The following is a 27,050-nucleotide window of genomic DNA, read 5'->3' on the forward strand; positions in this document are numbered from 1 at the left end:
TGTCTTGCCCACTGGGTCTGCCTGGGTAACCCAAGGATGTCTTGTTCCACCATGCTCGAGTCTCCATGGAGGCCTGGGGTGTCATCCTGGGGTCTTGGGTTTTGACACCGCCTGTGGGGAATGCTGGGATAATTCATCAGATGCAGGAATGCCTGGCTCATGTCTCTCTCCTCGTTAGGGAGACCAAGTCTGCTGGCTTCAGATGGCCCTTAAAAGATGAGGTTAGCATGGGGATTTCAGGCCTTGTATGAGGACTGGCTTGGGTGTAACGAGGCAGGTGGGCCTTCTGCCTCAGTGTTTTCTGATGTGTAAAGGCTCATAGACTGGGAAGGAAGTGATAATTATTTCTTTCGTAACACAGGAGGGAACTGTGGCCAGCATCACCAGCCATTAGGCGATGGTGGCAGGATTCAGCATGTCTTACCACATAGCCTTGGTGCCTGACCTACTCACCTGCACCTGGGTAGGCCTCATCACAGGTCCCCAGTAGGTTGGTTTCCCAGAGCACCCATCTGGGATTAATACCTGCGGCTGGACCTATCTGTCCCATCTGGAGTTCCACAGTCAGCTCAGATGTCAGCCCTGGAAGACTGTTCCGTCTCAGCCCATAACTCAAGGTGTTCTGCCCTTTGCATTCATCTCTCCTGGGATGCCTGGGGAATCTAGGACCTGGTGATGAGACTGCCCAAGCTTATCAAAATCTTGGCCATTGCATCTCTTGGCATCTACTTTCAGGTAGGCGGCATGGAAATTGCTCAGCTCTTTCGTAATAATTTGAGAAACCACCAGTGAGGAATGTCTTCTTCACAGATCCCCACCTAAAGGAGAGTCAAAGAATGCTTAAAAACCAAGGTATCCCATCTCCCGGCTCTCTCCAGGGAGGTACATTTTCCTTCCTTCTTCTTTTGACGTCACCTGGTCATTTCATAGATAAGGCCTCTTTGTTTAGCTTTTCCTAAACAAAGGAAAGAACCCACCAAGCTCAGCCAGTAGCAAGTTATAAAGACAGTATCTCTTGGAAGAGGAGCTATGCAGGATGACACTAGGAAGCAAGGAAGTGGAGGGCCCAAGCTCACCAAGGGACTCAGGCACACTTTGGCAAAGAAACGACGGCTGGTGAACAGTTTTCATTGATCTTGAGACCCCCACAACTTCTGTAGCTGTAGCTAGGCAATCCTTAAATTTAACAGATGAGAACTGTGCTTCATCAGAGGAAAGCATTGCTTTGTTCTCTTTCCCCATTTCGGGTTGATCAGTGGATCAGCTATTGAAACAGACTTGGCTGCCATTGTGGTCTCCTGGGCTGCAGCCTGGCCCTGGGAGGGTCCTGCGGTTCTCTGTGATAGAAAGGCAACCCATGGATTTTGATATTGTTTTTATTTTCATTCCTTCAACATAGTTTCTTTTCTCATTAAATTCTGCACTAAATTGTAGATCACACAGTAGCATCATTTTCTCCAAGAAGCCTTTGTTTTTTTTTGTTTCATTTCTTCATCGACGTATTGGTTATTCAGCAGCATGTTACTTAACTCCATGGTGCTGTAAATTTTTTGTTTTAACTTCATTCTTGTTGATTTAGTTTTATGGCTTCTCATTTAAGGGAGTGGGTAGTAAATGCGTAATAAAGACTATCATATCTAGATGTGAAGATACAATGCAGTATGCATCTCTACTTCCAAATCAAAGATGGACTCCCAATGAAACTGTTGGATATATCTCGATAATAGGATGCTGGGCTATCTGCCATTGTCTGTACCAGCAATTTCAGGACACATTTATAAGAATGATGGACTTCTGACTCCTTATGAAGGACTATACTACTGTAATAATATGGGGGAAATCAGTTGGAGGGAGGGAATTAGGGGAGGGGGCAAAGGAAATTACAAAGTCTATGGAATTATACCATAAAATTAAAAACAAAGGGCCTGGCCCAGTAGTCTAGTGGCTAACGTCCTCAACTAGCCTGCACTGAGATACCATATGGGTGCTGGTTTGTGCCCCAGCTGCCCCAGTTCCCATCCAGCTCCCTGCTTGTGGCTTGGGAAAGTAGTTGGGGATGGCCCAAAGCCTTGCAATCCTGTGCCCATGTGGGAGACCCGGGGATGGCTCCGGGTTCCTGGCTTCAGATCAACGTAGCTCCAGCTGCTCCAGCTGCTTGGGGAGTAAATCACTTGACAGAAGATTTCTGTCTCTCTTACTCTCTGTATATCTGACTTTCCAATAAAAATAAACAAATCTTTAAAAAATTAAAAATAGAATAGAAAAAAAAAAAGAACCTGACTTTAGGGACCAGCACTGCATGCAAAGTCACCTTCTGCAATGCTGGCATCCCATGTGGACACTGCTTCAAGTTCTGGCTTCCTGCTTCCTGCTAATGTCAGGTACTTGGGCCCCTGCCATCCAACTGCAAGACCCAGATGAACCTTATGGCTACTGGCTTTGGATTGGCCCAGCTCTGGCTGTTGCAATCATCTGGGGAATGAGCCAGTGAATGGAATATCCATCTTTTGCTTTCTCTTGGTGACTATGATTTTCAAATAAATAAATAAAAATCTTTAAAAATTCCTTGGAAGACATTATTTCTTAAAATCAAGCTACAACCCAGGACACACTTGGTATATTGAAAAAAAATCTCTCTCCTATCTCTAATGATATTGAAATTTATTGAAACTTTCCTATTCTATTCAAATATTTCTTTTCTCTACTTTCATAGACATATCTGAAAATTCCATGGAGAGCAGCGCTGGTACAGCCATGTCCACCTCAAGGCCAGTCCTGGCATTTGTCAGCTGGTGCTGCAGCCTAACTCAACTGGCCCACACTCATTCTGACTCTTATGCCAGTGGGTGCAGTATCCTAGTGCAGTCCAGCTCGTCCCAGGCCGACCCATCCTCAGTCTCAGCTCTCACACTCATCAGTGGAAGCAATGGCCCGGCAATTGAGTCCCTGAAACTCTCCTACCAGGCCTACTCTCAGTTCTGAGACCTGTGTGCATCAGCTAGTGTGGTGGCCCAGTCTGAGATGGCATGGCTTCAGTCTCAGCATTCACCAGCAGGTGCTATAGCCTGGCCCAGCCAAGCCCACTCACAATTCCGGCTCTTGTAGGTAGACCTGGCTCTTGTGTGACCTGATATGTCCCTAGCCTGGCCTGTCCCACTCTCATTCTGGCTCTCATGAGCACCAGTGGGTGCTGGAGCCCAGCAAGTTTGGCCTGCTCACAAATCCAGCCCGTAGACATGCTTTGCTCAGCCTGGTCCACCCACAGCCCTGGCTCTCACATTCACCCGTGGGAGCTGTAGCACAGCGGAAGACTCTCCCGAGTTTTGCTACCAGTACTGTTTTCAGTCCTGGGTCTTACATGTGATGGTGCAAGTTCAACCTATTTTGGCATGACCCACTTGCAGTCTCAGTTCTTGCCACACCCCGTCTTGGCTTTCATGCATGCCAACAGATGTTTTAGGCCTGGCCTAGTCTGGCCTAGCCCCAGACCTGGCCCACAAAAACACTGATGAGTGCTGCATCCTTGTCTGGCTTGACCTGCTCCCAGCCCTTGCTCCCGTGCTCCCCAGAGGGAGTCGTGGACTAGTAGAGAAGTACCCCTAGTTCCTCTACCAGGCCTGCTCCCAGTCTCAGCTCTCATGCAAGCCAGCAGATATAGTGGCCTTGCTTGGCATGGTTTCCCCTCAGTCCTGGCCCTTGTATGTGCTGGTGGGTGCTAGAGTCTGGCCTTACCTGGCCTTCTCCCCGCCCTGGAAGAGCTGGGTTCCATTCATGTGAGTTCTGTGGTCCAGCTTGGTTCAACCGATCATTGCCTCAGCTCTTTATGTAAACCAGCAGGTGCTACAATTCCCCTATAGAATGTACCTCCAGATCCAGTTCTCTCATGTGTTGGTGCTTGCTGCATTCCAGCATGATATGGCATACCTTCTCCTCTGATACACCTGGGTGGGTACTGTGGCCTAGCCCAGCCAGGCATGCCCCCCAGTCCCAGCTTTTGTGAGCACCTGCTGGCCACAGATGACATCATTTAACCAAGCCCAGGTCTCCCATGTGGTGGGTGCCTTGCCTTAGCTTGATCCAGAAGTGCCCTTCAGTTTTCTTCTTCTAAATCACTCGATCTCAGACCGTTGCTTACCTGTGAGTGCATGTTTCAGACTGTGAAAGACGCCAGGAGTCATTCCTCCCCTGTCAGATATGCTCTCAGCCGCTCCTTCTTCTCCAGTATGTCCTCAGGCAATCTTCTCTGGGCAATATGTAGCCTCCCAGTCCACAGTTCCCCACCGTCCCCACTTATATTAAAAAAAAAAAATGCTGGCTTACTGGTGGAGTTAACACAAATTTGATGTTAGTCAGGCCCACAATGCCCACCAGCTATTGGCTGCTTTTCTCTCAGCGTTATTACACTTTTCTGGATATAAGGCAACCTAGGCAGTTGTCTTAGCTGGGGTTAAGAATATTTTCTGTAGCTCTGGATCCTGAAGATTTTCTTGTCCCTTGGAAAATTCCATTGTGTTCTCCCTGTCCCAGTTTGAGTTAACTTTGGTGGAAGGTTTGCAGCTTGAGCTCAGCCTTTTAATTTTTTTTTTTGCTTCTGCATGATTTATTGCTTATTAAAAACATTTCCCTGGTTCATTGGCTTTTGTACCTTTGTGAAAAGTCAATTGGGCATATTTGTGTGGGTTTATTTTTGGATTTTCTATTGCGTTCAACTGTTACAAGTCCCTCCCATCACCAGTATCACATGAAAGAGACTCATCCCTTCCATTTTGTTTTTTTCAAGAATGTTTAACTTTCAATTTGCATTTTATTTCAAATTGCTATAAAACTCTGTAAAACTTTTGTTTATGATTTGATAGGAACTGTATTGTACCTGTATAACAACTTTTGGGAGAATTGGTGTAAATTGAGCATGTGGTAATGATAACTTAGCTGTCTAATTTATTTCATCAACACTTTGTGATTTTCAGCAGAAAACACCTATATGTATTTTGTTAGTTAATACCATTTTCTTTTGTTTATTAATGCAGTGGATTATTTTAGTTAATTTTAATCTTGAACCAGTTTTGTATTTCTAGAATCTGCCTTACCTGTGACATGTTTTCTATCTATCTATCTATCTATCTAATCTATCATCCTTCTATCTACTAACATACTTTATTTTTAATAGGTGCTATAAATAAATATATATATATATATATACATATTTCTTACTAGAAGTTGGTTACTTTTATTGAACATTTTCATAGAGCTGGGTTTTCTTTTTCTATTGACTTTCTGTTTTCAATCTCATTGATTTCTGCTCTTATCTTTGCTAATTATTATCCTTGTTACTTTAATCACATTGTAGTCAGAGAAGACACGGTATAGGATTTCTGTCTCCTAAATTTATTGAGGTTTGTTTTATGACCCAAGGTCCAATCTGTCCCAGTGTATGCTTAATGGAGGTTGAAAAGAATGTATGCCCTGCTGTGGTTGAGTGAACGCTTCTATACATTTAGATCAGATCCTCTGATTGAGAGTTGGCTCTGTTCGTTGCTTATTAACTGCTGAGAGGTGGAGTTGCAGTCTCCATAATTAAGGGTTCATTTAATTTCCCTTTTAGTTGGTCAAATTTTGCTTCACAGGCTTTGTAACTGGTATTGTATGATATAGACTCATTAGGATTCTTACATCTTCCTGGTGGATTGATCCTTCAATCATGAAACATCTTCTGTCTTGGGTGATTGTCTTAATTATGGAATTTACTTGATCTCATTAGCTTATGACTTGTTTGGCTTACTGTTTGCACTGTCTATAGTTTATTTTTTCATTTTAAAAACTGGTCATGGATTTCAAGGATTTTTTTTTCACTAGTGTAAACTTATCTTTTATTTCCATTTCCCTATGAACTTTTTAAAGTATCCTCGTGGGTTATGGTTCAATTCTAAATTCTAATTTTTGCTCTATGTTTATTATCTTGATTTTTAATTTTTGCATTTCCTTTGCCCTTGTGGATTACTTTGGCAGGTTTTAGCACTTCAGTTTGATTCACCTATAACCTATAGCTTTTTTTTAAAGAGTATATCTTTGGGTAGTTTTTTAGTGTTTCTTTTTTGAGTTCCATTGTATACACTTAATTCATCACAAATCATCATTTTTTTTAATCCAGTTTCCGTAAACTGTAGGCAGTTACCTCCTTTATATCTGTTTCCCTTGTCTCTCCTTCTCTCTGTAAATTAGCCTTTCCTAAAAATAAATTAAGAATTTAATAATTCTTCAAAAGAGAGTGACATGAAGGATACCACTTATGACACCATAATGAAAAAATGCTCAGTCTCCCTAACTATCAGGGAAATACAAATAAAACATTCACAAGCAGGGAACTGGATGAGAAGTGGAACAATCAGGACATGAATTGAAGCCTATATGGGATCCTGGCGCTTTCGAGGGGAGAATTTAGGCACTGAGCCTTTGTGCCAGGCCCTCTTCATCTCTTTTAATGTTTTCATGTAGAAGTCTATAGTGTCTGAAATAAGAATGATCACAACAGGTTGTTTATCCTTCCCAATAGTCTGGAATATCTTTTTCTAAAGTTTCACTTTCAGTTTCCACATATCTTTGTTGTTTGTCTTTTCTCTTTTATTGTATTTTTTTTTTTTTTTTTTTTGGTAAATTTAACAATTTTAGAGGCTGACTTAGCAGGAGAATCCTCCAGTCTGTAGTTCTGGCAGCCCATATCAGCACCAGTTTGTGTCTTGGCTGATCCAGTTCTGATCCAGTTACCTCCTTATGGCTTAGGAGAACAGCAGAGGATGGCTGGCCCCTGCACCCACATGGGGGTCCTGGAAGCTCCTGGCTCCTGGCTTCAGTTCAGATCAGCTCTGGCTGTTATAGTCAAATGCGGAGTAAGCCAACAAACAGAAGCCCTTCTCTCTGTATGTCTCCTTCTCTCTCCGTGAAATCTGCTTTTCCAATAAAAAATAAATAATTTTTAAACAACTTCTAATATAATTTTTTTAAAAGATTTATTTTATTACAAAGTCAGATATACAGAGAGGAGAGACAGAGAGGAAGATCTTCCATCCGATGATTCACTCCCCAAGTGACCGCAGCGGGTTGGTACGCGCCAATCCGATGCCGGGAACCAGGAACCTCTTCTGGGTCTCCCACATGGGTGCAGTGTCCCAAGGCTTTGGGCCGTCCTCGACTGCTTTCCCAGGCCACAAGCAGGGAGCTGGATGGGAAGTGGAGCTGCCGGGATTAGAACCAGCGCCCATATGGGATCCCGGGGTATTCAAGGCGAGGACTTTAGCTGCTAGGCCACGCTGCTGGGCCCTCTAATATAATTTTTAAGCAATTTTTGCATTTTCACATTCACTTTCTATATCAATATTATATTAGGCACACAAGGATATAGTATCACCAAATGTTTTATTCATGACAATGATCATTGCATGAAGTAAAGGGCTTTATTTTCATGTACATGGCATAAAAATTATTTACTTATGCATTTAAAAGGCAGAGTGACAGAGAAAGGGGGAGAAGGAGAGAGAGAAAAGAGGTGAGAGAAGCGAAAAACAAAAAGAAGAGAAGGGAAGAGAAGATTTTTTTAATTCATCTGTTCATTCCCCAAATATTTGCAATATCTAGGTTGGGCCACTCTGAAGCCTGGAGTCACATCTGCCATGTGAGTGTTCGGAGCTCAAGTGTTTTTGAGCTGTCTACTGTTGCCTTCGTAGATCATTAGCAGGAAACTAGATTGGAAACTGAAGGGGAATTTGATCCCAGGCATTGCAGTATGAGATGCTGGTGTTGCATGCAGTGGCTTTAACCTATGTCATAATATCGGCCCATGCTCTTTTTTTCTTTATCTGTTGAAAATTTCAGATTTTTTGATTGTTTATAGTCATTCATTGAAATTCTTCGATGATATTTGCTTCAAAATAATTTTCAGGTAATTTGAACATCTCACTTTTGATGTCTATTGCTCGTCTTCATCCAGTGTGAGATGTTGATACCTCTTACCATGGAAAGTGATTTTTCAGTGGAAAGTTGGAAGTTTTTTTTGTGTCATGTACCAACTCACACCTTTTGCTTCTGGTTCTTTCCTGAGACACTATGGAAGCAGGAGATGAGAAGTGCAGCTGAAGAAGGCAGAAGTCCACATTGATGGCCATTTGATGGCCTAGAGAGGAAGGCACTTTTTATTGATGACGGATCAAGATGATTCTTGGATTCTTCTCCAGGGCCCTGCTGGTACCATGCTAGCTGCAAGGAGGGGGAGACACTTGTCTTTGCCCCCCACTTGACCTCTGTTGAAACTGTGGGGCTTGGTTGCTGTCAGAGGGTGAAGACACCCTAATACTGTCAGTAGAAGGTGGAATTTCAACTCTCACAAGATCTCTGCAGGCACAATGGTGGGACCTCCCCATTGCTTGAATGACCAAAGTCTCAGCTTCAGGCTCAGCCTTCTCCAACACCACTGTCACAGGCGTCTAGAGCATCTTGCTAAAGTTTAGCCTGTGTTGACATCTATACTCTGTTGGTTGTTATAAGCTCAGTTTCTTGCTGCAGTTCTTGGCTGGAGTAAAGCAGCTGTTGACTGCAGGTTTTCTGTATTTCTAGGAGACCCCTTTAGTGATCCTTTGTTTAGAGAAAGTGGGTATTCACTGTAGTTTAAAAAATTATGCTGTTTAAGTTTCTGCATGCCATTTCACACTCCCACTGTATCTTTAGGAAATGCGAGGCAAAAAGAAAACCCAAGAAATGTATCATCACATTGAGTCCTTGTTCTCCATCATTCAAAGCCTTCTAATATTTGTTTCATTTATAAACCCTGGAATTCTAAAAGTGCTTAGCCTGGGGAATGGTCAAAAGTTCATCCAAATCCTACAAACTGCTTTGATGCAATCGGCAAGCTAAAAATAGGTTTTACATTTTTAAAGGGAGATCAGGGAAAAAAACGAATCAAAACATAGCAACGAATCATGACAACAAGCAACAAAACAAAGCAGATGTGATACAGAACATGTGTGGCTCAAAAATATTACTGTTTGTTTTTTACAAACAAAAATGTATGACCCTTGGTTTAGACATCAGTTAGAGCAATAGAAAATATAAGGTTGACTTTTCATTCATGATATTTTCCATACTGCTCATGTTATTGTGTAGATCTGGATGTCTGTATTATTTCTCTGTCTGTATTATTTCTGGAGTAACTTCGTTTTAGATTTCACTTAAGACAAGTGAGCTGGTGATGCTTTTGTTTCGTTGGGAGAAAATGTCCTTGTTTTTCCTCCATTGAAAGAAGAAATTTTTAAAGATTTATACGTTAGAATGGAAAAATGATGGGGGGTTAGAGAAAGAGAGAGAGAAAGAGAGAGAGAGAGAGAGAGAGAGAGAGAGAGAGAGAGAGAGAGAGAGAGAGAGAGATGTTTTCCACCTACCGGTTCACTGTCCAGTGAACATCCGGGGTAGGCCAGCCTGAAGCCAGGAGCCTGGAACTCCATCCAGGTCTTTTACATGGGTGGCAGGGATCCAAGTACTTGGACTTTCAGCCACTGCCAATCTAGACACATGAGGAGCTGAGTTGAAAGCAAGACTTGAACTCCAATAGGGATGCCAATATTATGGTGGCTTAACCTGTCACACCACAATGTTTCTCTCTCATCTCTTTGAATATGTTTCTTTATAGTCTCTGACTTGTATATCTTTTGATGAAAAGTCTTCCACAATCATCACCTTTGTTCCCATGTATGCTGTCTCTCCCACACCCATGGCCACTTCCAAATTTTGCTTTTTTTTGTTAGGCTTCTGGTGTTTTAAATACGACATGCCTGGAGTTCTAGTGGACAGTTGGATATGGTTATTCTGTTTCGTATTCTTGGAGATTTGGGTCTTCTGCTTAGTGTTTGTGATTAACTTTGGAAAGGACTTGGCCTCTCTCTCTTCAAATATTTTTTCTGTTCTATTTCCTTTTCCTTTTTCTGGGATCCCAAATATACTTATGCTAGAGTGTTTGGTATTACCCTTCAGTTTTGGGTTCTCAGATTTTTCCTCTTCCTCTTTTTTCCTTTGTGTTTCAGTTTGTTTAATTTATATTGGCCTATCTTCAAGTTACTGATTGCTACTTAGCTGTATTGATACTATTATTGAACTCACGTAGTCAATCTGCATTTCCATTGGATTCTTAGCATTAACGTGCCTGAAGTTCCTCCTGTGACCAGGTGAGCATTTCCATCTTTTTACTAGAACTAAATATCTGATACAGCCCAAAATTACAAAGAAAAGAAATCTCTTTTGGCTCAGAATTCTAGAGGTTGGTGGTTAAAGGCCAGGGAGGCCTTGTTGGCTTTACCTCTGATGATGGTGTTTTGCCAGCAGAGTCTCAAAATGGTGTATAGCATCACATGGCTGAGCACAGAGAGCATATGTGTCGATGTTTCCCTTGTAAAACCACCAGAATTTGATCATGGGGTTTTACCCTAAGGATCTAACCTTGATCAAATCATCTCTAATGTCCTCCCACTAAACATCCTCCCTTTCTCAGTACCATTAGCATAGGATTTGGGGAGACCAAGCAACTGAGTTCAGGGCACAGCATTCCCTATTCCACTTGAGTTTTTAACATGTTAATTGCAGTTGTTTCCAGCATCTTGTCTGTTAGCATCAGCAACTCTCCTACTGACATCTGATCATGGTGGTATTCTTCCTTCGTGTGTCATGTACTTTTTGTTTGAAAGGCGGACATCTTTCTAAGGACACCAATATCTGATGTAACTCAGGTTAATTCTTAGAAAAAGAATCTTCTTTTTGATAACTAAAGATTTAATATGAGCTTTTGAGTCAATATAGGCATAAACTGATTTGCATTTTGCTTTGCTGTTGCAACTAACAGTGCGATATGAGTTTCAGATTATTCTAGCATTACCTTGTGTACCAGATAGACTTTTCATGTGAGCCCAATCTCAGTTTTCAGCAACTTCTTAAATTTCTGGATTTCAAAAAAAAACAAATTTGCTCTTTTGTATGGTCTACATTGTCTACTTCAAGCTAGCAAGCACTTGCGTCCAGTCCCTCCTTGGAGGTGCTTTTTTTTTTCTTTAGACTTTGGGTTGCCTGTTAGTCCTGCAACCTTAGTCATATAATTTCTTGAAGAAAACCTGTGAGCTTGAAAACATTCAGGGTTTCTTTGCTGTGAGGTGAGAGCCACGTTCTTTCAAGTTTTATATATCTCAGAGAGAACATTGAGCTCCTATGAGGTTCGTGCTAAATCTCTGACCTCTCACTTATGCCCTGCTCAACCTCCTGCAATTTTTGTAACCTGCATGAACCAAAAATCTATTAAAGGCCAATGGGAACATTCATCTCACAGGGCTGCTGGGTAGGATTAAATTAAAGATTAAAACTGCACAGCTACAGCGCCTGCCACAGAAGAGTTCACTTTAATTCTCTTCTGCTTCCTGTTACCTAATGAAGTGGATCAAGGAGGTTTTGCAGATGGGATTTCTTCTAAATTACATCGGTATCTACTCATCGGTACACACTGTGTGGCCTCATTTTCCCATCATCATCAGAGAGTGAGCGTCCTCCTCCTACATTTGCAGATGTGTCAGAAAACTGTTCTCTGTGGTCAAGGTTGGCATTGAGACATCCCACTTGCGACCCATCCCCGTGTGACACTGTCCTTGGCAGGATCCTGTACCACATGCTGAGACAGCTCTTTCCTTTTAAGTCACTATTGGAGCCACCTGGGTTTCTTTCTGCAAGCTGGAAGCTCTCTTCTCTGGCTTCCACACTTGGGTCCCGATGGAGCTCTTGAAACCAGACTTGCTCATTTGATCCTTTATGCCAAGGGGTGTCAGTCATTGTCTGTGACTTTCACAAAATAACTGAATGTGGGGTCCTTTAAAGGAAATAAGCTTATTTAGCTCACATTCTGTGGAGCAAGGGGGTGGCCAGAGTATAGAATCAGGTGGTTCCCTGGATTCAGCCTGTGATGAGGGCCTCTTTGGCTGGGTCACGTCGTGGTAGATGGCACCATCAAGGGAGCATGTGTGTAAGGTCGACACAGAAAGCTGGGCAGTGGGAAGGAGCCAGGCTTTCCCATGAGATCAAGCTGAGAGACCCAACCACCTCTTCACCACAGATGAGACCAACACTGCAAGGCATGGGCCCTTGGGGAGCAGACACATTCAAACCCTAGCACCATGGCTTCCCTCCCATAGGTCTTCTTAGTTCCAGCTGGAGTCGCTTTCTCCAACTTTAAAAGCTCCTGTCTTTGTGGGCTAGGACATCTTGACCCACAGCTCACATCCCTCTAGGGTGGGATTCCATGAACCAAGCCCTGTGCTGCAGGTGAAGGCTATTGGTGCTGAGTCGACCAAGCCCATGCCTCTCTCACACCAGACACTTTGCAGAATGCAGCCCAGGTTTGTGCAAATCTCCTTATGGGAGTCACTGTTGCTCCTGCCAGCTTCTGGACTTGGGGCTGTCCAACTCAATCATCCCTATCCTTTTGCTGTGAGATTACAGCCCTGTGTACCACGAAATGATGTTTACCCATGCTGCATGCTGTCCCCAGTGGGTTTAGCCTAAATCCTCCAGCACATTGCAGCCCTTTGTGGCTGCAGTTCTGCTGTTCACCTATGCTTTCTCCATGGCTGCTTTACATCCATGAATCCCCCAAACTCTGCTGACTTATCTGTCCTCCAGCAGAGGCCAGTCCTGTAGAGAGCTGTGGCTGCAGCTCAGGGGCCTTGCCGTCATCCACAGTGCATCATCCTGGAGGCTTTGAGGTCTGAGAAAGCCTAGTGCTACCCACAGAGTTTTTTTGTTTTGTCTTTTTTTTTAAATTTTGTTTTTGATGATTACATAGTTGACCATGATGGGAAGGGTCGAGGATCAGGAGATAGTGTGTGAGATCATTGTTTACACATTTTTTTCTTTTTCTTGTATATGGGGGAGAGAGGGATACAAGAGGAGAAACCATGCCCAGCCTCCCAACCACTGCATTACCCGGGGAAGGGGGGGGGGGGTTGGGAACTACCACCCAATGCCATCCCAGGGTTCCCATTGTGGAGCATTCCCTAAGGGTTCTGTTCATGTGGTTTTGATAGTCCTGTGGTGCTACCGATATTGTCTTTCCAAGAATGAGGAAATCCTTCTAAGTTCGACTGGCTGTCATAGTCCACCTCTGAGTCTCCATTGGCCCAGAAATTTGCTGTCAAGTTTCATTGGTGCAGTTGATTAGTTTGTTCTGCCCTGCATCCTCAGCAAACCAATGGGGACTGCAGCCCAACCTAATCCTGCCTAACACACGCTCACCCCCACATACCACAGGGGGAGCTGTAGCCCAATCAGAGCAACTCACTATAATCCCCACTGGACCAGCCCCCCAGCTCTGGTTCCTGTGCTTGCCAGCATGTGCAGTGAACTGGTCTGGTCTGTCCCACATCGCACTGAGATCTCAAATACATTATTGGGCATTGATGCTTAACTTAATCCAACTGACTCCACCCTCCAACACATACTCATGCCAGCAGGTGTCATCACCCGTCTAGCCAAGCCTGCCCCAGTCCTGGTTCTCATACTCACCAGTGGGAGTTGCAGCCCATCAGAGAGGAACCCAAACCTCCCTATGGACCCACTCCGTACCCTGGATATTGCACTTCCCAGTTAGTGCTGTAGTCTAGCTCAACAGGACTTGCCCCTAGTCCCAGCATTTACCAGGTGATGCTGTGGCAAAGCCTTTGTTCTGGCTCATGCTTGTACCAGTGGATACAATCAGTTATCCCAGCCTGGCTCCCTACCTAACCCAGTTCACACGTAGGCCAACAGGTGTTGTAGCCCTGCCCAGCCTGGTCTGCCTCCGGTTCCAGCTCTCATGCTTATCAGCACAAGCAGTGACCAAACATTGGAGACCCCATCACTCTCTGCCCAGGCTCACTGCCCGTCCCCTTGCCCTGGTCTCACAGGCTCTAGTGGGTATTGCATGACATGCTGGTATGGCCCATTTCACCTCGGCATTTGTTGGTGGGTGCTCTAGCCTGTCTTGGCCCTGTCTGCTCTTGTTGCAGCTCATGCTGGCTGGAGCTGCCGCTTAGCCTGGTGTAGTCAGACCCCAGTCCCTGTCCTAATGTGAACTGGTTAGTGATGTGACCAGACCCAGCCTGTCCTGCACCCCATCCTGGTTCTCAGATCTGCCAATGGGTGTTATGATGGCACAGCCTAGCCCACCCCTATATCTGAACCTCACGTATGCCGGCAGGTTCTATAACCTGGCTTGGTCTTGTCTTGGTTGTTCCTTGCTGTGGTTCTTGCGCTCACTTGCAGGGACTGCACCCTGACAAAGGAGTTCCCCAAGCTCCTTTATTAGCTCTCCTCTCAGTGGCAGATGTTGCACACACTGCTGAGTCCTTGGCCCAGGCTGACTTAGTTTACCTCCTGTCCTGGCAGGAACATTGACCTTGCCCAACTGATCCACACCCACTCCAGTTCTTACTGTTGGTGCTGCAGCTCAACCACACCTGGTTCATGCCCAGACACAGCTGTCTCATAGTTCAGCAGGAGTTGAGATCTAGTCCAGCCCACCATACATCCATCCTGCCTCTCATGAGTGCCCGTGGGTGCTGAAGTCTAGCCCGGACTGGCACACCCCAGACCCAGTCCACACTCATGCTGAGGGAGACTGCATCCATGTCCAACCCAGACTGCCACCCCCTTTCTGGCTTTTGTATTCACCAGTGGGAACCACAACCTAGTTGGGGTGTTCCCTTAGCTCCCCAACCAGGCCTGTTCCCAGACACAGATCTTGCATGTACCAGTGGTTGCTCTGACCCAGTTAGGCATAGCCCATCCCCTATCTTGACCTTTGTCATAAGATGCAGCTTGGCCTGACCTGGTCTGCCCCCAGTCCCAACTCTTGCTAGCAAGTGCTACAGCCTGGCCCTGTCTAGTCTGTTCCCATTCCTGACTCACACAAATGAGCAAATGTGATAGCCTATCCTGGTATGCCCTGCATTCCATCCTGATCCCTGCATTTGCCAGTAGGCTAAGGTTGGCCTGGCCCTGCCAGATACACCCCTTTTCCAAACCATCCCACACATGTGCAGAGAGGTGCAGCTACCCTGCCTGGTCTGACCAACACCTAGGCCCGAATCACATACTCAAAAGCGGGGGCTATGGCCCACCAGGGGTGTTCCCCCACCAGACCAAATTCCCTCACCAGACCCACCCACAGATCCAGATCTTGCATGTGGCAGAGCTAGCCACAACTGTTGTGAGCCCAGCAGGCTCATGGTCACAGCCAGCACTTGCTTTATACTGCTGCCATCTTCCTCACCTTGTGCTGCTTATACTGAGTCCTGGGGATTTTTCTATCAATGGCAGCACTCTCCCTGTGCCTATCTGGTTTTCTGTCCAGCTCTTCCACTTCTACAATGCAAAAGGACCTTTGTTAAAGGGTACCTCCCACTGAGACTCTCTCCAAGCTATTTTCAGAGCTCCTTGGACCAATGTAACTGAGTTCATGATCTTCAGTAGCATCAAATGTAACTTGTCACTTGTCTCTGGTATCTACTTCAGCCTCACCCACAATCCCATCTCACCTACACATAGTTCTTTAAAAAAAAGAATTATCAATTTATTTGAAAGGTAGATTTAGAGGGAGAGGGAAGATAGAGGGAGGAGGAGCAAGAGAGAGAGAGAGGGAGGGAACGAGAGGAGAGGAGAGAGAGAGAGAAAGAGAGTGAGAGGAGAGAGAGAGGAGAGAGAGAGAGAGAGAGAATGAATCTTTTGGCTCTCTCTCCCAATGGTCACAATAGCCAGGATTGGGACAAGACAAAGGCACGAACCCAAACTTCATCTGGTGTTACCACACGCATGTAGGGAACCAAGCATGTAGGGAATCATCTTCAGCTACCTTCCCAGGTTCATTAGCAGAGAGTGGATTGGAAGTAGAGCTGTTGGGATTTGAACTGGCACTCAAATGGGATGCTGGCATTGCAAGACAGCCACAGTGCTGGTTCTGGATCACTGGGGGTTCTGAGAAGTAGTGAAGTCAAGGGCTTGTCTAACTAAGGTCGTGTGGGATTTCAACTGGGTAATTGGCCCCATCTCTAAGACTTTAATGCATGCAGCATGCTGTGTGCATGCTCTGGTGTCATGAGTCTGGACTTTCTCTGAAGGCGCCTGCTTCCCTTGTTGCTTTGGTCAGTAGGGAATTCAGATTCAATGAAAATTACTTAATAAAGTTTGCACTCCATAGCTCAACTTAAGTTCTACTTTCCCTGACTTTGATTACATTATATATGTTTATTTTATGTGTGTGTCCTTTTTAAAAATCATAATTTTAAACTAATGTTCTAGTTGAGAACACAAGTTGTCAATGAGCAATCTTTAACACTGGGGAGCTGTAAGTGGAGGAGCATCCGTATGATAAAATATGCTTTGATTTTAAAATTTATAGAATGCTTGTTAGCAAAGTGATTTCACAATTATCTTATTATTTGCTTCAATCTCTTCTGAGTTTGTGTAACTCTTTCTTGTAATAATCTAGAATCACTCTTGCAGGGGATTGGAGGACGTGCAGATAAATCCTGTTGACATAGGGGATTAGGGAGCAGCGCTGGATGATATATTAGATGGCAATCTGGATGACTTTGGCCAAATGACTGAAGTTCTTGGCCCTCTGCCTTTGGTGGCCATCATCTTCTGTAGCTGTGCAAGGGATTTATACATAAACTGCAGTGGAAGCAGGAGTTGACTCATTCATTTTCCTCTACAGGCTTTCAGGTGCTAATCACAGAGTGAATCCCACGTCTCATCTTACACTCAGATGTCCTCTCCGATCTGAGTTCTTCAAAAACCTCCCTGAGATGTTGATGAAAAGACAAAGCCAGAACATCAGCTTCTCCAGTGGGCTACAGAGGTCACAGAGTGACTTCTTGAGCTGAGACTTATCCCTCCCTGATTCGGGTACCTGTTTTGGGTACTGCACTTGTTTAGAATTCACCACTGAAGAAGGATTGGAGTCCTCTCTTATCTCACAGCCCCCAAGCAGCAAGGTGACGGAGGATAGGACTTTTCACAAAGAAATTTGGTGAACAAAAATGTTGTGTTTAGGCCATGAGGTATTCAAAGTAAAGACACTGCTCTTAATTCTTTCTTTCTTTTTCAAAAAGGCTTTTATTGTATTCTCTTTGGTTTAGAGATTATTTATTTGAAACACAGAGTGACAGAAAGAGAAGGGGGAGAAAGAGAGAGAGAGGAAGTTGCCATTTGCTGGTTCACTCCCCAAAGGCTAGGGAATGGCTAGGCTAACTTGAAGCTGGGAGCCAGGAACTCCATCAGGGTCTCCCATGAGAGTTACAGGAACACAAGCACTTGGGCCAACATCCTCTGCTGCCTTCCTAAGTGGATCAGCAGGAGGCTGGATCAGAAGTGGAGTAGCCAGAACTTGAACTAGTACTTTGGTAATGGCATGCGAGTGTACCTAGTGGATTGACTTAATCCATTGTGCCACAAGACCCACCCCAGCTCTTGTTTCTAAGGGACTTAATGCCTGTGGAAGTTGCTGACAAGGAGGGAGCCAGGGCAGGGGCAAGGGTCATGTTAGTGATGCATAGACCTAGGTGGCCCAGGCAGGGCTGTAGGATGTGTCATCCATGGAAAGTGCCTTTCAAAGTAAAAGCCATGACATATTTGGTTCCAGAAGAACAGATACATTTCTCTTCTCTTGTCTCACTACTTACAGCTAAAATTACTGAGCATTATGTATAAAACAAATGTATGACAACTCTGAAAGGTAGAAGGAAGAAGCCGACCAGTCAGGAATCTTGTGGAATGACCTGGAATTGAGTTCTCTGGGTTTCCCCTTTCCCTTCTCGCATGTCTTGGATTGAATGTTGGAGAAGCTTGCAGCCCAAGAATGCCAATGGGCATGGATGGCAAAAGTGCGAAGGAAATTAGTTCTTTCCAGCTAGAGGAGTAGAGAGTCATGACCTATTATGGCAGGAAACATCTCGGCAACAACCCTATACTCTCATGAAATATTGTAGAAGATGCTCCTTTTCCAGCAAATGCCAGGCGAGGAACTTCACAGCAGTTATGAGATGTCCTCTTGTCCCCCTTTTCCTTTTTCCCAGGAAACTCCAGCACACATAGTGGGGTCTGAGCATGAACCTCCCCCACCTGGTAACAGTGAGGTTGCCTTCTCATTCTACCTCTGATTTAGTGTCAGATGGGAGTTGTGAGCTTCCATAGTCTTACACAATGTCTAGGATACAAAAAAATTGTTCATAGTAAGAATAGTAAATTTGAATGATTACAACCAATACAGACCAATATTTTTTAAAAGATTTATTTATTTTATTACAAAGTCAGATATACAGAGAGGAGGAGAGACAGAGAGGAAGATCTTCCCTCCGATGATTCACTCCCCAAGTGAGCCGCAATGGCCAGTGCTGCACCGATCCGAAGCTGGGAACCAGGAACTTCTTCCAGGTTTTCCACGCGGGTGCAGGTCCCAAGGCATTGGGCCATCCTCGACTGCCTTCCCAGGCCACAAGCAGGGAGCTGGGTGGGAAGTGGAGCTGCCGGGATCAGAACCGGCACCCATATGGGATCTTGGGTGCGTTCAAGGCGAGGACTTTAGCCACTAGGCCACGCCGCTGGGCCCAATACAGACCAATATTGCGAAGGCAAAGACATGGGGTATTAGACAGTTGTATTTCACGGTGCCATATGAAGTGCTTTGACAAGAAATGACAAGAATGCTTGAAAGAAGTGAGAAAAGAAAAACACGGACAAAGAGGAGACGCGAAGAAACATGGAAATATTGGAACTGGAAAACATAATAACTGAAATAAAAACATAATAATAACTGAAACTAAAAAAGAAAATCTGGGGGATGGGCTTAGCAGTAGAATGGAGTATACAGAACAGCCAGTGACTATACAAACTGAACAAGAGAGTTTGCCCAACCAACTAACAATAGACTTAGAAAGAAAATTAACAGCATTCTGGGACTTGTTAGACTTTAACACATGGTCTAGCACTTGTGTTGTCAATGTTCCAGAACGAAAAGAGGAAGATAGCAGCCCCCTAATAGGGCAGAAGACATAAACCTAGAGATGCAAAAAGTCAACTTCAGAGCCAACACAAAGACATTTATGCCAACTCACGTTACAGTAAAATTCTTGAGAATTGAAGGCAAAAAACCTTCACAGCAGCAGGAGAGAGCAATATTTATTTCCGGGAGAAAACAACATGGCAGTACATCCATCGTGAGGAACCAAGCATTACAGAAGGAATTGACACAACACCTTTAAGTACTGTCAACACAAACTTCAGTCTCCACTGAGAGTTAACTCCAGGAATGAGGGGATATCAAGAAACTGTCAGAGGAAGGAAAACAGAAAATTTGTTGCAGGTAAAGCTACCATTAAAGGCTGGTGAAAGAGAATCAGCTGAATATAGTGAGAACGACATAAGACTGACATAGAATATCAACAGAGAATAAACAACAATAGAAAGTGTAAAAAATACAGATAAATACAAGCCTTTTCTTCACATTTCAGTTCTTAAATTATGCTTGAGGCAAAATCGTAATACTCTCATAATTCTTAAAGCACATATTGGAAGTACTTAAGATAATTACATTACTATTAAGGGAAATTAAAGGAATTTAAACAGAAGTAATGAAGTAATAGGGGCATAGCATGGCGTGGTGGCATAGCATGCTAATCCTCTTCCTGCAGCACCAACATCCCTAAGGTTGCCATTTCATGTCCTAGATGTTCCACTTCTGATCCAGATTTCTGATAATGGTCTAGGAAGGCAACAGAGGATGGCCAATGTCCTTGGGCCCCTGACCCATTCAGAAGATGTAAAGGAAGCTCTTGGTTCCCATCTTCAGATTGACTCAGTCATTTCCGTGGCTGCCATTTGGAGAGTGAAATAATAGATCGAAGATCTCTCTCTTTGTGCCTCTTTCTCTGTAACTCAGTAAAATAAATTTTTTTTTTTTTAGTGGAAGTGATGTTTCTACAATAAATTCAAATCGCTAAATGATCAATGCTAGTAGTTTGTAACTAGTAAGTACATATAATTCAAAATTTGGAACAACTACCAAAGTATCCATCGAAATATACATAGTGACGATACTAGTTATGACAAGATCAAATCCTAAAAACAGGATAGGTGGTTCACAGGAAAACAATGAAGCAGAGAACAAAGATTAAAACACCAGATCAGAAATAATACACTTGTGTAATGAGCATGTTAAATGTTAATGGTTAAGATGTACTGAGTAACAGAGCTTGGCAAAGTAGATTTAAACACAACTCGAATATATGTATGTCTTCTACTAGAAAATGGGTTCAAATATCATGAGATAGGCAGGTTGACGGTAAAAGGATGGAACAAATAAAGCATGCAATTTTAACCAAAAATCTCATGAATTATATTCATAGAAAATAAAAATAATTTCACAAAAAAGAGAATTATTGGAGACAGAGAAGGACCTATGTAATCACCAAAAGATCAATCCTTCAGGGCACAGCAAGACTAAATGTGCTTATATTAAGCAACACATCTAAAAGTACATGACTCAAACAACTGCCAAATGAAAATCTCAAATATGGTTGGAGACCTCAACGTTTTTCGCTTAATGGTTGATAGAAATCAGTAAGCATGTTTCTGTGTGTAACAGGATCTAATTGACATGTCTAGAATATTCCATCCAATGTCAGCAGAGCACAAATTCTATTGAAGTTCTCACAAAACATTTATAGGATAGACCATATCCTGGGACATGAAAAAAACCTTAACATGTTTCAGAGAACTGACGTCATCAAACTAGAAATAAATAACAGCAAGACATCAGCAGTGCTCTAAACACGGGAAAAGTGAACCAAACACTTACAAACCAAACACTTGTAAACACTTATAAACTTCTGACTGTGGATCAGAAACAAGTGAAAATACGTTGACCTGAGTGAAAATCAAAATGCAATAAATTTAAATTCATGAGACTAAGCTAAAATGGTGCTGAGGGGAACTTACAGCACTGAATAGTCACGTTGGAACAAGAGAAGGAAAGGAAAAGGACACCATCTGGCATTTACTCTTACCTTAAGAAGCTAAAAAAGAAAGCGGGCAAAGTGAAAGTAAAGCAATTATAAATAACGGCAGAAAGCAATTAAATTGAAAACAAATAGGGCAAATTAGAGTCAAAGATAACTCTGAAAAGTCAAATAAAACTTTTAAATGTCTAGCTAAATTGAAAAAGAAATTAGAGAGAAGACCCACATTATCCATATCTCGAATGAAAAAGAACACACCTAGACATCATGGATATATCCAAAAATAAAGGAGAAGAAAATAATTCGCACTTACTTTATGAAATCATTCTATCTTGATTCTAAAACTGGACATAGAGTAAAAGTAACTAACAAACAAAAGAATTAAACTCCAATATCCATCATGAATATAAATGCAAAATATTTTTAAGGAACATTGGTAAATAAAATTTAGCAACATTTAAAAAAATTTCACAATGTAACCAATCAGGCTATATTCCAGGAAGGCAAATCTGGCTTAATGTTTGAAATGTGATTCATCATGTTAATGTGTTAAGGAGGATAAATCACAACAATTGATGCATGAAAGACAGCTAACAAAATTCAAGTCACATTAATGATAAAATCTATTACAAAGCCAGAAATAGAACTGGGAACTTCCTAAGTCAACAAAGGACATATGCAGAAAACCTACAGTTGATGTGATCCTTGATAGGGAAAAACTGGAATATTCCCTCTAAATATCAGGATCAAAGGAAGTATGCTTGCTCTCATTCTTCTTCCTTGATAAGATATTGAAACTCTTTGCCAGTGGAATTTGTCAGGAAAGGAAATAAAAGGCATAGAAGTGAGAAAAGAAGAAACAAATTATTCACTATATGCACATGGCATGACAGTATAAGTGAAAAAAATCCCAAATATTTATCAAAAATCCTCTAGAATCAGCACATGGGTGTCACAAGTTTGCAGGGTATGAAGCAATGCTTTGGTGAAATATAGTACCATTTGCAATTATTCAAAAAAGTGAAATACTGAACTATGACAAGTAAAGATCAGACTTATGAAACTGAAGAAAGAAATTAAGGAAAATAAACTCAAGTGGAGAGCTATACTATTTTCATGGCTTGGAGAATTCAACATTGTTCCAATACCAGTTTTATCTAGGTTTAACATAATACACATCAAAACTCTAAAATTCATATAAACCTGTAAAAGAACCATTTGTAAATGGGTTGTGCAATGTTGAGAAAGAAGAATAAAGTGAGAAGAATTGGAATATCTGATTTTAGGACTTCGCATGCTATAGCCATCCAAACAATGCTACTGTAATCAATCCAATGTAATGTTAGGTACCAAGATAGAAAAGCCAGAATGTTGCACACGGGAACATTCAATAGATTTTTGGAGGAAGGGGTCAGATCAATTTAGGTAATTCATGTATAATAAAAGTCAATTGCAAGTACTCAAGTCAATGTTTCATATTATGTATATGGTTATATGACAATCACAAAAATAGAAATAATTGATGTTTAGTCATTCTAAAGTTTCTTCAAGTCCCTCTGCAGTCAATCCCTTCCCCAAACTCCTGGTACCCAGTAACCAACGACCTGTTTGCCAGGACCGTAGGTTTTCTGTCTCTAGAATTTTGTACACATGAAACCATGCAGAGCTATAACCTTTATGTTTACTTTTTTACTTTGTATAATATTTTTGAAATTCACCCGTGTTGTTACTACTATGCTATGGATAGAGTAAGGATAGTCTTTTTAATAAACAGTGCTGAAGAAATTGGACATCCACATACCAAAAAAAAAAAAAAAAAGCACTATAAAACTTGTAGAAGATAAAACTAGAAAATCTTTGGAAACTTTACTTGGTGAACCATGGTTAGGCATGGCACAAATTAATTTAAGAAAAGATAATGGCATCAAAATAAGAAAATGTTTGCTGTGTGACAAATCCCATTGAAGAATAGAAACACAAGAAATTGACTGAAAAATAATAATAGCACCTCATGGGGCTCACAAGGGATTCATATCTGGAACACTTAAAAATTCCTAGATCCTAGAATCAAATAAATAATAAAGCAAGCACTGGGGCAAAGGATATGAAAAACACTTTCCAGGAGGGCATAAATATGGCCAAAAGCAGAAAAAAAAAAAAAGCTTAGCATCATTAGTCACGAGGAAATACAATTTAGGATAATCATGAGATATTGTTCTTCATCTGTTTAATTCTCATTTAGATTACACTAGTGGAATGGCTTAAATGAGAAAATAAATGACAGCATTGATGAAGATAAGGAAACTAAAGGTTTTGTAATGACTGGAATGTAAAACGATAAGTCCATCTATAGGTAGTATGATAGTGTTTTTTTCTTTTAATGACTTATTTATTTATTTGAAAGGCAGAGTTACACAGAAAGAGGGAGAGAGAGAGAGAGAGAGAATTTTCCTTTTGCTGGTTCATTCCCCAAATATTTACAGAAGCCAGGGCTGGGCTAGGCCAAAGTCAGATATCTGGAACGCCATCTGGATCTCCCGTGTGGCTGCAAAGATCCAAATACACGGGTCCTCTTCTGCTGCACTCCCAGGTGCATCAGCAGGGAGCTGTCCTGGAAGAGGAGCAGCAGAGACTAAAACCAGTGCATATACGGGATGCCAGCATCACAGGCAGTAGCTTAACCCACTTTGTCATGATCTGACCCCATGGCTGTTTGAAAAAGAAAATTACATATAATTTGCCTAGCAATCAACTGAGGCAGGTATCCCAGATGAACAAAATAATGATGTTTACATAAAAACATCGGTACAGGATGTTCCGAAGAGTTTTATACGTATTAACTAAAAAACTGGAACCAACCAACAAACCGTCAACACTGGTGAGTGTGTAGCCACATCATGGTACATCCATGCCAGGAAATCTGATTCTGCAATACCAGGGAAATAGCTGCAGTACCCTCCAAAGCTTTGACTGCACTTGAGGTCATTTGCCTCACTGAAGCAATCTCACTCTGCAGGCTATGTACCATGGAACTCCAGCTAAGGTGACTTTAATAGTAACAAAATTTAGCATTCTCCAAATGATAGGGATAGGGTTAGGCATTTGGCTTAGCACTACGTTCAATACCACTGCCTCCTGATTCCAGGTTCCTGCTGCTGCTAACCCTGTGAGGTGGTGGTGAAGACCCAAGGTGCTGGGCTCCTACCATGATGTGGGAGTCCTGGATAGAGTTCCAGACTCCCGACTTCACTCCAGACTCCCAGCATGCTGGCAGTGGTGTGCCTTTGGAAAATGAGTTAACAGATAGGGGCTCTCCCTTTTTAGTTATTTTTCCTCTCTATGTCTCATCATCTTTGTCTCTGAAATGAATTGAACATCTCCCTCCCACCCAATCATGTTCTTTCTAACTACAGAGTCAGAAAATCGTAAGTGATTATAGAGATGAAAAGCAGATTCCATGTTTCCAGGATTCAGGGGTGTTGTTATGGGTGGTGGGTGTGAGTCTCCAGGGAGATCCCCATGCTGTGAAGCAGCCCTGTGCCTTGGTTGTACCTCTGAGCCAGTGATGCAATGTGTATGACCTCACACACTCTGCATAGCAATGTCAGCCTTCTGGGCTTCACATACTTTGTATGCAAAAAGTTAACTGTTGGGCCCGGCGGCGTGGCCTAGCGGCTGAGGTCCTCGCCTGAACGCCCCGGGATCCCATATGGGCGCCGGTTTTGATCCCGGCAGCTCCACTTCCCATCCAGCTCCCTGCTTGTGGCCTGGGAAAGCAGTCGAGGACGGCCCAAAGCCTTGGGACCCTGCACCCGCGTGGGAGACCTGGAAGAAGTTCCTGGTTCCCGGCTTCGGATCGGACGTACCGGCCTGTTGCAGCTCACTTGGGGAGTGAAACATAGGTCGGAAGATCTTCCTCTCTGTCTATCCTCTCTGTATATCCGGCTTTCCAATAATAATAAAATCTTAAAAAAAAAAAAAAAGGTAACTGTTGTGGTGAAATGTCCCCAGGACCTCTTTGTTCTATGTTTTAGACTTCCTATGAATGTGAAATTATTTTTTTAAGACTCCTTTTATTTGAAATGTACATTTTACAGAGAGAAAAGGAGAGACAGAAAGTTCCCCCTCCCCAAATGGCCACAATGGCTGGAGCTGAGCCGATCCAAAGCCTGAGGTGAAGAGTTTCTTACAGGTCTCCCAAGTGGGTCCAGGGTTCCAAGGCTTTGGGCCATGATCTGCTGCTTTCCCAGGATACAAGCGGGGAGCTGGAGAGGAAGTAGAACAGCCAGGACATGAACCAGCACCCATCTGGGATGCTGGCATTGCAGCAGGAGGATTAACTTGTGGTGCCGCCACTCCACCCCTGAATCTATAATTATTTTAAACATAGAATGTTTAAGAACTGAAAACGAAAACAAATGTCATGTGTGTGAAATAACTGGGAATTCTCCCCAACACTGCCAATTGGGGTGGGAGAAAGCCAGAGGAAGAGGAAATTCACCATTGCCAGGCATTTTGTTTTAACTAAAGGCGTTTTGAAAATTAAGGCAGGATGACGGAAGTATAGCAATGCGGGTGTTCCAGCTTGGGTAAGGCACTAGACCTGGGAGTCTTGATCTGAGCCAAGGAAACAATGGAGGCAAACAGAACCAGAGGTAAAATCAAAAGAAAGCCCACATTGAGCCCGGTGGCATGGCCTAGCGGCTAAAGTCCTCGCCTTGAAAACCCCAGGATCCCATATGGGTGCCGGTTCTAATCCCGGCAGCTCCACTTCCCATCCAGCTCCCTGCTTGTGGACTGGGAAAGCAGTCGAGGATGGCCCAAGGCTTTGGGACCCTGTACCCGTGTGGGAGACGCGGAAGAGGTTCCTGGTCCCGGCTTTGGATTGGCGCGTACCGGCCCGTTGCAGCTCACTTGGGGAGTGAAACATCGGATGGAAGATCTTCCTCTCTGTCTCTCCTCCTCTCTATATATCCGGCTTTCCAATAATAATAATAAAATCTTAAAAAAAAAAAAAAAAGAAAGCCCACATTTTAACGGTAACTATAGCCTGGGCTTCTGTTTGTGGATAAAGCACATGGGAGTTGGGGGCAGCTGTGGAGGTCCTGGGACCTCAGGGAGGGGTTGTTGGCCAGGGCAGGGCCCTTGCTGGAATGCAGGGGGCTTCCTCCTTGCCATGCCCCAAAATATACTGTGATTTGAAGAAATCTCATGAATCCTTACCCATCAGAAGGGCCAAGGTAAAGGCTCTTACCAACAAATGGAATGAGAGAGAGAGAGAGAGAGAGAGAGAGAGAGAGAGAGAGAGGAAGAGAGTGCTTCCACTTGCTGACTCAAGCCCAAATAGCTGCAACACCCAGGCTGGACAAAAGCTGAAGGTAAGGATTAGGACGGAACTCCATCCATATCTCTCACAAGCAGAGTGACAGCATAAACCCTTATCCTATCATCTGCTGCATTCCCAGGCACACTGACAGGCAACCGGGCTGGAAGCAGAGTAGCTGGGGTTTGATTCGGCTTGCTATGTTACAGTCAATGGCACAACGCACTACACCAGCTCCTAAAAACAATCTTTATTTTTTTATATACTTAATATATGTGTTACAGGACACACACAACACATAGAAGCAAAGAATGGTTTGACACATCCTTCTAGGTCCTGTGTGTAGCACACATAGCGTTCAGTTTCATGAGATCATGTAATATGTGCCATGCTTTTCCACACATCATCAACATGAATCAAACTTCCCTAGAGTACATCCTTGTTTATAGGAATGCTTTCCTTAAAAACGAGTCAGGGGAGTGGGCCTTTACCCGGGTGCCCAGGACATCTGCATTAGAGAGCCTGGGTTCCATTCCTGACCACGGCCTCTGGCTTCAGCTTTCTGCCAGCGCAGACCTTGGGAGGCAATGATCACAGGCCAAGTATTTGAATTTCTGCCACCTACCTGGGAGGCCTAGATTGAATCCCTGATTCCTGACTTT

The sequence above is a fragment of the Ochotona princeps genome, chromosome 5 (genome assembly GCF_030435755.1).
Source record: "Ochotona princeps isolate mOchPri1 chromosome 5, mOchPri1.hap1, whole genome shotgun sequence".
Lineage (NCBI taxonomy): Eukaryota > Metazoa > Chordata > Mammalia > Lagomorpha > Ochotonidae > Ochotona > Ochotona princeps.